The sequence below is a fragment of the Cynocephalus volans genome, chromosome 16, assembly GCF_027409185.1.
Source record: "Cynocephalus volans isolate mCynVol1 chromosome 16, mCynVol1.pri, whole genome shotgun sequence".
Lineage (NCBI taxonomy): Eukaryota > Metazoa > Chordata > Mammalia > Dermoptera > Cynocephalidae > Cynocephalus > Cynocephalus volans.
The window spans coordinates 27,596,598-27,611,114 of NC_084475.1; positions in this window are offsets into that span (position 1 = coordinate 27,596,598).

Sequence of the window (14,517 nt, forward strand, 5' to 3'; positions counted from 1 at the left end):
TTACCTTCCCCCATCCGACCCTCTTGCAAAATACTTTTAAAAGAACGTTAACGGAGGAAGATCAAGGATGTTGTTTTCTTTTCCTTCTTTTTGATTTATGTTCCTTTGTCTGGAAAGCTCCTGTAATCTCCCCCAGCTTTGGAGCCAGTTCCCTGCTGACAGGGTGAAGGCGTAAAAACTCTGCCGGCTTTGAGATAAACCACCCCAGCCTGGATCATTAGCTACACAAGCCTTCTCCCTTGAGCCCCCTCGTAAAACATTTGCAACTCTAGAACTTCTTCCTTGAAAATGAGGAAAAGCGAACACCATAGGTTATATCTTTTAGAAGCATGTAAACCGAGATTTTTGTTAACTCTAGTGGGAGTGGGACCTGGCACTGAGTTGGTTTGGTACCTGCCTGACCGCAGCAGACATTTATCGAACTGCTACTGTGTGCCACTGGCCAGCGCTACAGGAGAGGCAAAGACAAATGTGATGGGTCATACCCACAAGGAGCCTGCTTGTGAAATAGTTGGGGACAAATGCAACCAGTCTTCTAAGACCCCACAATACACTGGGTCAGGTAACCCTGGTAAATACTCTTATAGCAACCTGTATCTTCCCATCACTGCACATTTAAAAACTATATTTCTACATTAACTTCTGTAATGATTAATTCAGTGTCTTGCTCACTAACTAGTGTGTAAGTTCTGTGAGTCCAGGAGGGGAGGGACTGTGTCTTTTGATTACTGTGATATTTTCAGCCTCAAGTTGACACATTCTAGGGACTCATTAAATATAAATCAAATGAATGAATGATTGAATGAGCAAACTATAATATAACACAGAATTTTCTCCATCTGTTACAAATGAAGCATGATGTGAGCAGAGAGAAGGAAGTGATTCATTTGGGAAAGGCTTTGCTAATGCTGTGAACAAGGTACTGATGAGTGAGTGTCTGACTCAGGAAGAGGGTGATGCCCTGACAAGGACTGACGTTGGAAGTGGGTGATGCCCTGACAAGGACTGACGTTGGAAGTGGGTGATGCCCTGACGAGGACTGACACTGGAAGAGGGTGATGCCCTGACAAGGACTGATGTTGGAAGTGGGTGATGCCCTGACAAGGACTGACGTTGGAAGTGGGTGATGCCCTGACAAGGACTGACATTGGAAGTGGGTGATAACCTGACAAGGACTGAGGTTGGAAGTGGGTAATGACCTGACAAAGACAGATGCCAGAAGTAAGTGATGCCCTGACAAGGACTGACACCAGAATAGAGTGATGATATATCGAGGACTGATGCCAGAAGTGGCTGATGCCCTGACAAGGACTGACACCAAAAGTAAGTGACACCCTGACAAGGATTGACACCAGAAGAGGGTGATGCCCTGACTAGGACTGACGTTGGAAGTGGGTGATGCCCTGATGAGGACTGACACTGGAAGAGGGTGATGCCCTGACAAGGACTGATGTTGGAAGTGGGTGATAACCTGACAAGGACTGAGGTTGGAAGTGGGTAATGACCTGACAAGGACAGATGCCAGAAGTAAGTGATGCCCTGACAAGGACTGACACAGAATAGAGTGATGATATATCGAGGACTGATGCCAGAAGTGGCTGATGCCCTGACAAGGACTGACACCAAGAGTAAGTGACACCCTGACAAGGATTGACACCAGAAGAGGGTGATGCCCTGACTAAGACTGACATTGGAAGTGGGTGATGCCCTGACAAGGACTGACATTGTAAGGTGGTGATGCCCTGACAAGGACTAACTTTGGAAGTGGGTGATGCCCTGACGAGGCTTGACACTGGAAGAGGGTGATGCCCTGGCAAGGACTGACATTGGAAGTGGGTGATGCCCTGACGAGGACTGACACTGGAAGAGGGTGATGCCCTGACAAGGACTGACGTTGGAAGTGGGTGATGCCCTGACAAGGACTGACACTAGAAGAGGGTGATGCCCTGACAAGGACTGACGTTGGAAGTGGGTGATGCCCTGACAAGGACTGACGTTGGAAGTGGGTGATGCCCTGACAAGGACTGACGTTGGAAGTGGGTGATGCCCTGACAAGGACTGACACTGGAAGTGGGTGATGACCTGACAAGGACTGACGTTGGAAGTGGGTGATGCCCTGACAAGGACTGACATGAGATAAGGACCGACATGAGAAGAGGGCGATGCCCTGACAAGGACTGACACTGGAAGAGGGTGATGCCCTGACCAGGACTGACGTTGGAAGTGGGTGATGCCCTGACAAGGACTGACGTTGGAAGTGGGTGATGCCCTGACAAGGACTGACACTGGAAGTGGGTGATGCCCTGACAAGGACTGACGTTGGAAGTGGGTGATGCCCTGACAAGGACTGACACTGGAAGTGGGTGATGACCTGACAAGGACTGACATTGGAAGTGGGTGATGCCCTGACAAGGACTGATGTTGGAAGTGGGTGGTGCCCTGACAAGGATTGACGTTGGAAGTGGGTGATGACCTGACAAGGACTGACATTGGAAGTGGGTGATAACCTGACCAGGACTGACGTTGGAAGTGGGTGATGACCTGACAAGGACTGATGCCAGAAGTAAGTGATGCCCTGACAAGGACTGATGCCAGAAGAGGGTGATGATCTGACAAGGACTGACACCAGTAGTGGACCCCGAGTGCCCTGACGTCAGGGGCTGTGAAACTCCGATCCTAGCACAGTCCGATGGCCCTTGATTTGAAGTAGGGCCTCATGGTCTGTGATTTCCAAGGTCTTTGCTTTTCTCTGGTCTGTAGTTTTATACTAATTTAAATAAAAACTGACTCCTTTTTTTCTGACCTTTGCTTCTCTAACCTCTGTTTGTTCCAACATGATGAATAAAACCTTTCTGTAGACCTATTGAGCATTTCCTGTGTATCCTTCAGACATTTATCTTCTATGACTTGTAAAATGGCCCTCAATGGTTTTAAAGATATATGTCTGAAATTCATGGGAAATCCACCCATAACTCAAATATAAGTGCTTCCAACGTCATCTAATCTCGTGGGGCTGATCTCTCCCACTCCTGAGATGTGAACCCCCTCCAGACATACCACTTGCCTCCTCCACAGTCCTCTACAGGTCCAAGGACAGGTGCAGCCAAGAAGACTAGCTCTTCAGCCCCAGCTGAGTGACATTTTTCATATCAGGAATATGGAATGGTAGTTTTAAATGTCAGGGACCCTCAAAACAAGATGACTCCTTAGGGATCATTTGATTCAAACCCTTTGGGAAAAGGTGGCTCAGAGAAAAGAAATGACCTGCCCAGCCACACTGCTAATTACTGACAAGGTGTGGGTGAGGGGACACTGGGAAATAATTGGGTGAGTAGTTTCAGCTGAAGGCTCCACTCTGGGGATAAATATTGTTGAGAAATTTATAACTATATGATAATGCTGCCCTGACCTTCTCTGCTTTATTTGTAAGTTCCAATGGGACATTGTGACTGGGTGATGCAAAGAAGCCAGTAAGGTACATGGCACTTGATAGAGGCTGAGTAAACGTGACTTCCGCTCTGTTCTTTCTCTCTCATTACTCAGTGTGTCGAGCCGAACCTGGATTTCAATTACAATCTGTCTGTCCACTGTCTATTATTAACCTTTCCAGGAAAGCTGGTTCGGTGGTCTCTCCCCCTCACAGCATCAGTAAGAGACAGAACATTCCCAAAAGAAAGGCGGCCTTGTGCTTGTTGGCCTAGGCCATGTGTACAAGATGGCAATGCTTCCAGGTGGAACCGACTCAAAGTCTCCTCCTCTCCTTGCCTTATTGAGTTTGAAGCAGATGGAGCAACATTGTTTTCAGTAAAATGTGCATGGCCTTTTTAGACATCTCCAAAAGCTTTGTGGACTCAACTGACTGGAAAGAACTTTTCTTCCTGGTAAGAGAAAAACACGCTGTCACCTTGAGCTGGCTCTGACCATGGAATATCTGATTCAGCCCAGTGCTGAGGATCTGACTTCATAGCAGGCAGCTTCTCAGGCTTCCCTACCTCAGCTTTGGGGGATTTAGCATCAGAACACAAACCATCAGCATTGCAATTGCTAGTGCACTCCTTTCCCCTCTAGGAGAGCGTGGGACTTGCCTCCTCAAGAATTTGTCCTAATGACTCTGTCAGGCCCTGCATGCTGTACAGCTCCGGAGAGAAGCTTGGCTGAGTCATGGAGACTTCACGAGGTTCCCAAGGGCTTCCATCTCAGTGCGGTTAGGTGACTGTCTAATTTATTGTCCAAAACAGGACACTTTTGAGAACGAAGGGGTCCCTATTATTAATTATGCCAGGAAAACAGGCATCAGCTAGGACTGTCTCAAGCAAACTGGTCCTATTGGCAGCTCTGTGCAGAGTGGATGACAGTGCTCACTCTGGAGCCAGATGGTCTGGTCCAATTCCAGCTCTGTCACTCATTAGCTGTGTGACCTTGAGAAGTTGCTCAACCTCTTTGTGCTTTAGTTTCCTCAGCTATTAAATTGATTATAAAAATCACATCATCTCATCTCACATGGTCACGTTGAGGATTCAGTGAGTGAATAAACACAGCAAGGTGCCTGGTGCGGAGCAAGCGCTACACAATTGTTTGCTGCTGTTTCTACTAAGGGACTGAAGGGAAGGGAAGCATGCACTTTTCAAGCTTCCACATGGGGCAGGCATTCAACTTGGTGATACAGAAGCATTTTGTTTTATCATCTTCAAAATAATACTACATTGTTGGTAGTTCTGATCCCATTTTAGAGATGGGGACACTGAGGCTCCGAAAAGCTCAGTAAGTTGTCTCATGTCACCTGGTCAGTCTGAGCACCGTCACGTTTGCCTTCCAAGCCCAGGCTCAGTCCATCACTACCGTTTTGCACCGACAGAGTGAGCTCTGCCCTCAGCTGGCCCAGGCTCAATTATAAATGGAATGTCCCTTAAGTGCTGCTTCCTCTGCCTGAAATGCCCTCCGTCTACTTCTTTAGTTATTTAGTCTTCACTTACTTCTAGTTCTAGCTCAGGCATCACCTTCTCTGGGAATCCTTCCAAGACCTTTCTCCCTCTTTTAAAGTCTGGATTAGGGGCTCCTCCGTGGCGTTGCTTGAAGTTTCCCTCTCCCCCATCCCTCTGCAAGAGCTCTTAGCCCCCTTCATGTGATGATCTATTAATTGTCTGTCTCTCTTACTAGAGTACAAGCTCTTTGTGCTTATTCCCCAGTGCTAAGTATAGTGCTGGGAACAGCAGGTACTCAATAAACATGTGTTGATTGGATGGAATTGTAGGGTACCACAATGTGTTTATAACGATCTTGGAAGTGACATCCCGTGGCTTCTGCTGTTTTCTGTTGCCTAGAAGCAAATCACCAAGTCCAGCCCACGCTTTAAGAGAGGTAATTAAGTTCCATCTCTTGAAGGGAGAAGTATCAAAGAATTTGTGGACATATCTTTAAAACCATCGCAACATATGCAGCTATATTGCTGACTTACAGAATCTCTAATTTATACTCCTTTTAATTATTCATTATGTAAGTACTATATAAATACATTCTCCTCATAAAATTTCAAAACGTTACGTAGGACCAGACTCCCCTTTGACCCATCCCCTGACACAATTCTTGTCAATGCAGAAGCTCTGAGCTAACCACCACCCTCATACTGCTGTGTATCTTTCTGGATGTTTCACTACACGTTTTACACTCAGAAAATATTTGTTTATACATATAGTGTCATAAGTATATTTTTCCCTTGTTTTTCACTCAATAAGATACATTGAATTTACCTTTTTCATTTAAACGAGTGCAAAGAACCCCCGGGTACAGATAGATCCAAGTCTATTTAGTGATGCCTCTACTGCTGGGCACACAGGTTGTTTCTAGTTTTCAATACGACAAATGGTGAGCTCCGAACAGAAGTCTCTTCCTGTGCTAGAAGTTCTTTAGGGCAGATAGCAAAAAGTAGAGTTGCTCAGTCAGATTTCATTATTAATTAGGCTTCATTTGACTTTTTATTTCCCCCCAAATATTCCTATGTCCTTCAATCTTGCCTCAGGCTCTCCTGGCCAGCTCTTTAGTAGCATGGGTCCAAGACCTCCATGAAACTAGATGAACAGTTGATATGAATCATCAGGGATAGAAGGTGGATTTGTGAACAGATGCTCCTGGTCCCTAAGGATGGGCAGGACCTGTGACTTGCTTCAGACGGAGGGAACACTGCCATGGCGATGGGAGGTCATCTGTGATGACGTCATGTTAAGGAAGACTCCGTCTCGCTAGCAGACTCACTCCAGTCTCTCTCTTCCCTTGCTGGATCTGAAGAAGCAAACTGCTGTGGACCCTGCCGAAAGGAATCAAACGCTGCCAACAGTCACATTAGCAGGGAAGTGGACGGGTTGAGGCTCCGATGAGAACCCAGCCCTAGCTGACACGCTGACTGCTGCCTTAGCAGAAGGCCTCCTGACCGCAGAAACTGTGAGACAATAGGCTGCAAATTTGTGGTGATTTCTTATTCAGGATACATAGCTAGTACACCTCGTTCTACTGAGATTCTCTCTCTCTCTGTTTTTGTTATTGATAACCACCTTTCAGTTGTTGAGCTTTCCTCTCTAAGTCACACATTTTATTTCACATGCTTCATAGTTGTACTAATCAGCTATTGCTGCTTAAACATGCCCCAAGCCTCAGGGACATACCATAACCACTGCTTGCTCACGCATCCATAGGTCCGCCAGGATGGACTGATCTGGGCTGGGCTCTATTGCACTTGGCTGCAAGTGCCACGTTGGGTACGGGTCTGCTCCAGGAGTCTGTCATCCTTCTCGGAGCAGTGGACACCTGAGGCATATTCTTCTTACCATGGGCAAGACCACAGCCCAGTTATGAGAGCACATTTCAAGCCTTGCTCGAGTCAGCACTATTAACATCCCATTGGCCAAAGTGAGTGACATGACCAAGCCCAAAGTCACGGGACAGGAAAGTACACTCCTTAGACCCCAAGGCCATGACATGGAGGAAGATGGATTGAGGGAAGAACTGGGAGCAATAAGTCAATCTCCCAGTGAAAAAAGCACTGGACTGGGATTCCCCCTCTCTTGGTTCTAATCTTAACCTCCAGTACAACCTTTAGCAAATCAGTTAATCTTTCCAGGTCTTAGTTTCCTCATGTGTAACATGAGAGGTTGTACTAAATTTGTTTCAGCATGGAGAATAACTGTTGAATATCTTCTATGAGCAAGGGACTACTTGGTGTGGTAGGAAATTAAAAGAAAAAATGAGTATGGACTTGTTATCAGGACAAAAGATTTGTGGAAATAAACAAAAACCACCTAAATGAGAACAAACTGAACCCATTTTTTCAGATTTTGCTCTAGCTGGGGAGTTGGCCACCAGCACTGTGTCTGGTATAGACTCAAAGGCAGGGGAAAACAGGGGAAGCTTCAGGGACGCTCTGATAGGGGGCTGCTGGCTGAGGAAACCGGCGGCAGGCTCGCTGGCAGCCAGGCGGTCTTACGTGATCAGTTCAGGGAACGTATCTTGCTTTCTCTGGCTGCTCCAGAGAAAGCTTCTGGTTAGAAGGAGAGGCAAAAATGAGGGAGGTCGGCAGTTTCTGCACCAGTCCTGACTGTTCTGAGCCAATTGCTGCAGAGGTTGTGGGTCAGAGTTCTGTGTCATAAACGGTCTGGCCATTGTCTTTTTTACAATTAGTCTCCCAGCTTTAAGATGGCGTATTACTTTTTTGTGAGTGGTGTAAGAAATGCCCAGAAACTTGGAGGCTTGAAACACATTTGCTGTCTCACCGTTCTGGAGGTCAGAAGTCCAACGTCAGTTTCGCTGGGTTGGAGCAGGGTGTCTGCCGGGCCCTGCTCCCTTCCCCTGGAGGCGCAGAGGCGACTGTGCCTGGCTGTTTCCAGCCACAGTTCCTGGGCTGCCTTACTCCAACTCTGCCTCCATGGTAACCTCAGCACCTCCTCTTCGTTGTCTTTAATCTCCTTCTGCTTTTCTCTTACAGGGATACTTGAGATGGCATTTAGGACCTGTTTTAGTCTCTTTGGGATGCTGTAACAAAATACCACAGACTGGGTGGCTTAAACAACAGGCATTTATTTCTCACAGTTCTGGAGGATGTGAAAGCCAAGACCAGGGTGCCAGCACGATCAGGCTCTTGGTGAGAGCCCTCTTCCTGTTCTGCCTTCTCACTGTGTCCCTCATGGCACAGAAAGAGAGAGAGCTCTGGTCTCTTCCTTTTCTAATAAGGACAATAATCCCATCATGGGGCCCCATCCTCATGACCTCATGAACCAATTTACCTCCCAAAGACCCCACCTCCAAATGCCATCACATTGGGGCTTAGGGTTTCAATATATGAATTTGGTGGGGACACAAATACTTAGTCCATAGTAGGGCCCACTGGATAACTTCCTTATCTCAAGATCTCTAATCACATCTGCAGAAACTGCCATGTAGGTAACATTTACCAGTTCCAGGGATTAGGACAAGTACTTATTTTGGGGGGCCATTATCAGACTGCCATAGTGTCCTTAAGTCCCAGTCCAGTGGTTCTCAAAGGTGGTCCCTAGACTAGCAACATCAGCATCACCTGAGAGCTTGTTAGAAATGCAAATTCTTGGAGCCTTGGATCTACTCACTCAAAAATTTAGGGGTAGAGCCCAGCAACCCACTGACAAGCCCTCCAGGTGTTTCTGATGCAGGCTGTACTTTAATAGTCATTGTCCTAGTGTAGTGTTCTCTTCTCCACACTATGGTGCCCAGTATAAAGGACCCTTTTATAAAATATTTTTGTTCAGAGTTCATTCAGAGATTCCCAGATATTTCTCAACTGGTCTCTGCTTCCATGCCATCTTTGATGGATGGGTAAATGCCTGGAATGTTTTCTTTAGAAGAAACAGTACCATGATTGATTAGCAAGGACTGTCACGGCAGGGGAGGGACAGTGGTGTCACCAGCCCTACCTTAGCCTCTAGCTCTGTAGGGTAATTTGTAATTAAAAAAAGAAAATCACACACTTCACATTTTCTTTATGACTGTGTTGCAAAGGGAAACATTTAAATTTTTCTTGGTTTATACTATTTTATATTGTGTTTGCAACCTGCGTAATTTTAGGAGAGTCTTATTTTATATTAACCACAAATACCTACATGAGTCAAATAAAGCAAAACAAAACAACAACGAAAAGAACTTACTGCTTTTTTTTTTTTTTTTTAGACCAAAGCTGCAAATGGCTCTGTGTTGATGGAAAGCTCTTTATTTTTCTTTGGCAACAAGACCCGTAGGGTCTGGACTTGGATTTATTCTGCTCCCCGGAGGCTGCCCCAGAGCCCCGCTCCACACCCACAGAGGACTCTGTGGTTACTTTTCATAAGCTGCCATAATTTTCAAAGCCCAAAGGGCTCATAATCAGATTTGGGAAAGCTGCTCTATTTGTAAGCATCTGAGTCTGCCTTTCGGGAGGTTTTTCCCTGAAGGGAGCCATGACTGACAGCAGAGACATCCTTTTTCTCCCCTCTTGGGGATAATCCTCTGTTGAGCAGGTCTTCATTGTTATGGAGACATTTACCCGGCTTCAGAGCCCACTGCCTGGTTCAGCCACCTTCCCCAGCAGCCCACCCCGACCAGCACCTCTGCACAGACAGCGCAGACTTCTGAGGAGGGGTGGAGTGCTAGGGACAACTCGGTACAAACGTAAGAGTTTTGGGCAGATCTTTTTGTCTGCAGGCTTATGGATTTTGTCCTTCCATCTGCAACCCCAGTTATCACACAATCAGAAACTGTTATCCGCTCAGGTTGTAGCAAAAGGCGTCCTCTTGCAAGGATGGTGCAGACAGGAGAGAGCTCCAGCTGCATGTCGTATTCTCACCACGATGTCTCTGCCTCAAGAAAAGCCCAAATATCCAAAATACAGATTCTAAGTCACACTCAGTTTCTGTATTAATCAGATGAGTCTTCAATAAGGCTTCTCTCGTGGGTCCCTTTGGTTTTCATAGCATGACATTGCTTAGGCTTCTGCAAGGAATTTTTAAAACTCTCATCAGGTTAAAATCCACCAAATCCTATTGCATAATGATTGTATTAGTTCTTGATCTTAATCACTCTTCCTCAATTTCCAGTGTCAGGTTCTTTGATTCTTATAGAGTAGCGTGTTTTCACAAAGGAGAAAATTCTGACTCACCATTAATATTTTATAAGAAAATAATATTAATTGTAGCTAACATTTATTGAGCCCTTACCATATGTCTCACACTCTTCTAAAAAAGTTTCCCATATACTGTAGAAACTCATTTAACCTTCACAATGACCCTATCTCGTCAGTAGTATTACAGGCTGCAATTTAAATGTGAGGATACTAAGGCTCAGAGAGGTTGAGTAATATGCCCAGGGGCACACAGAATGCTTAATTCTTCCAGTTATGTTTAGCGGTTTACCCTGAGTGTATCATTGTCTTCTGTGGGTTAGTAGATCAATCTTTGCTTGTGAAAAAAAAAAAAAGTTTTCTTATTGTGATGTTTATTGCTAACTGGGCCATGTGGGTTTTGAATTCTGGGCCTTTGCCTTATTAAATATCAGGCTCCAAACAGCTGAGTTAACTGACCAGCCACGGGTCACATATTTGCAAAAAAGAAAACTATCTTCACCTCCAACTAGTGTGGGATTCATCAGCCAAATCCTATTTCTTATTTCATGGCTTAAAACTCAAATAATGTTTCCCCCCCATTAGCATAGTTCCTCCCAATTCTACCCCCATCCCTCAGGGCAGAGGCCCTTTTCTCTGTGCAGTTCTGCTCTGTTGACTTCCAAGGTGCTGATAATTCTGGTTTCTTTGCCCTCTGGTACCGCCACTCAGAGGCAAACGTCTTAATAGCTGATGCATTTTTAACACTTTTATCTAGATTTTTAGAATCTTAGAGACTCAACTCATAAATAAAATACAGAATCGGCTTTTGTTTCAAATGTAATTTTAGACTTGAAGATTGTTTAATTTTAATTTTGAAAGGAAAAAATTTACCATATTCAAGCCCTTCAAGTAACTTTGTATGCGCTTTGATTGAGAATCATTACTGCATGTTAAAATGCATTCAGTTCTTTCTTTTCTGCCTTGAAATCCAAGCCTCTCACAGAGAGGAGTATGACTAACCTTCCCTTGGGGAGAGTATTTTGGCCATCCTGGTCCCTAACTCACCTCCCAGATGTTGGGTGAGGTCATAGGCTGGACTGAGCCTCTGGGATCGCACTCCCAATGTATTGTAATTCTAGATGAGCGCATGCCGTTGCATACTCTGTTATGTCATGGCTCCACATACTTCTGACTACAGGAAGGAAACCAGGGAGAACTAATAATAATTTCCTGTGCAGAGGATGGGGATGAATTTGGGATACAGTCAACAGGTGTAGGGACATCTGTAGCTATGCAGCAGTGCTTTCCTGAATAGCACTTTATAAACATAATTAGTTCCACTTCCAACTGTACTGATGGAATAGAGTTAGTCACAGGAATAAACCACTGAGGGCAACTAATTGCTTTTGGTGAATTCTGCAATCAAAAATCTTTTCTCTTGAGGAGATACTTATAGAATTAGCAATTTACAAAACATCCAGATAATTATTATTTTTCGTTCAGTTTCTTAAGTTTTATGGAAACATTAGATATACTTTTGAAAATTCTTAAGTTGAGGAGACAAAGCTTACCCTTTTTATTCTCCAGCTGTATTAAGAAGAACATAATAATTTCCTAAATAGACTTCTTAAATAAGTTTTACAGAAGGCCACTGGTTTGGACTTTGCTTCTACACAAGACCCCAACAACCCAAACCAAATGGAGTCATCTCTGCTAATATTTTATGCCACCAAGGCAAAATAAGATGTTTATCTGACCTTAGGAGAAATCAGGAGAGAGAGATAATAGCCTAATCCCCAAACAGGCTAGTTTTTGCTGGTGTGATAAGAAAGTCCCCTTGCTTTTACCTTCACAAGGAAAGTAACCTTGAAATGACCAGTCTGCTCTTTGTTTCTTGTTTCTGTTTTCTTTAGCCTTTTTCTGTCTGTAAATACTCATTGCCCGTGTTGCAGAGCGAAGTTCTCTGAACCTCTTCTGGTTCCGAAGGCTGCTTGATTCAAGAATCATTCTTTGCTCAAATGAACTTGTTAAATTTATTTTGTGTAAGTGTTTCTTGTATCACTAAAAGTAGGACATGATTTATAGTCAATAGGGACCTAAACTGGAAAGCAGGAACAACCAGCAAATCAATAAATTGTGTTTAGCTTTTTGGTGGGACATGGTGGTCGGTGGGGAGTGGAAGAGCTTACTGCTACGTTGTTTTAAGGAAAATATGCTTCCATAAGGGACAGAAATAAAAACCACTCTGATTCCAGCAGTCAGCTTTCCTTCAAACCTGTTCTCCAGAATAAGCAAATCTTGACTTGAGCTCTTTATTTTTAAGGTTTTTTTGGTCTCATTTTTGGATCCAGTCTGGAATTATAAATGTTTAATTTGAATTCCGTGTCCAGGTGAGACAGCCTGTGAGTTTCGTGTTAGCAGCGCATGTGTTGGTCACGGTGCTGCCCTGCGGTCCCTTCTAGGAGTTGTCATCTTACCTCTCTCCCCACACACAAATGCTTGCTTCTCAATTAGAACTTGATTCATCTCCAGAAAGCTACCAAAATAAACCCACGATCAGTGAGATCATAGGAAAATATTGCCCAAGTGTTCTAGCAAGTAGGGGTCGTGATCTGTAGCCCTCGTCCCACTTAGCCTTCCCACAATTTTCAAGAAAGACTTCTCTAAATGAAGCTATTGCCCTTGAGTGTCCTTAGGAACTTGAACAGATTGAAACTGCCTGAAGCCATGGGGTTTACTGAATGTCTTTAAAATATAGGCATTTCAAAGAGCAGTGGAGGGAGACCATCTCCAAAATGGCTCAACAGCTCCTTGGTAGATACATTCAGGAGGGAGGCACTTCAAAAAGTTTGTGTAAAAATAGAATTGAAAGATAGTATGAATCTTTCCACAACCTTTTTGAAGCACCCTTGTACTTTAGGGCTACGAGATGCTCAGGAGTTGTCTTGGCAGCCTAGAGGCAGATGCACCTAATTGTGTGTGTGTGTGTGTGTGTGTGTGTGTGTGTATGTGTGTGTGTATTGTGTGGTATAACTCTAGCAATTGACATTTTATGTATATGAAAGCATGCACGTGGTATATTATTGGGAAAATATAGGAAAATGGTCAGGGCCCCTCAGACGTTCAGAGTCTTGCTGAGCATTTGCTGTGAATAAGTTGTGTGTGGGTGGAGTTCGTAAGAACCCAAATGCCCCGAGGGATCACACCCTGATCACATAAGTCCTTCTCGGCCACACCCCATCATGGCGCTGGTTGCCCTTCTCTTCCATACTCTCCTTCCCGCCGGCGCGAATCGCACACCAATCAGCTCACCCCAAGCCCCATGCGGTATGCTAAGTAGGGATTGTATTTTAAGCCAATCAGCCTTCCCTAAAAGCCCTATATATATGTGTGTGTGCTGCCTAATAGACAAGCCCTCTCCGGTGGATGGTCAACTGGTGTCGACTCATCCTTTCAGAGTTAGTGCACCTGCGAGGCGCCACCACCTTGGCTGGTGTTCGATTGCCTCAGGCGGCCACTGCACAAGCAGCCATGCTCTAAAACTGTGGCTCCAAGGACCTTTTGGCCAGTTACCCAGCTCATAGACCTGCGTGTAAAGGGTCTGGTGATCCAGCCTGGCATGTGAGGGGTCTGGGGACCCAGCCTGGCATGTGAAGGGTTTGTGACCCAGTGTGGGGACAGGCTTGAGGGGTCTGTGAGCTCCAGACCCAGCACTAGCTCAACAATTGGTCCAGTTGCTGCAAGATTACTGGCAGGAAGAAGAGCCAGACCCATTGGCCCAGTCGGCAGGATTCCGACATTAGTCCTGGCACTGCATATATGCACTGCGTTTATTTATAAATTATATACATATCCTACTGTATTAATATATAACGTATATTAAAACACACATAGAAATAGAAGATTTAGAAGGATGAAGTAAAGAATAAAAGTAAACAGAAGTTTAATATTTTCTTACCGTGTGTCATCATGCATGCGTGGGGTCCGTTCACCCTGTTTTGGGATCCACTGCTCTGGAAACCACAGTGAAATATATGGCTCTTGAATAACCTCCAGCCTGGTTAAGGGAGGGTAAAACCAAGCCTCCTGTGTGTGGAGTTGAAAGGGCATGGGATGAAGATCTGTGACATAAGGCTTTCTAAGGAGCTCAGAACTGCCATTTTACTTCTTTTGAATTCTGTTTTCTCAAATGAAAACAAAAGGGATTGAATTTACTAAGTTTAGTCTGAGGTTCTTTGCAACTCTAATAATGTATGTTTTGAGAGAGCTGGATTTAGACTGAGGTCTGGGGAAGCTGGAGAAGGTGGTACAGAGGAGTTGTGGGAAATGAATGGGATTCTGAGACTCTGACCGAGGGAAGGAAGTGATTTGTGACTGGGGTGGACGTGGTTCCAGTAAAGGTCTGACTCAGGAATAAAGGTGGC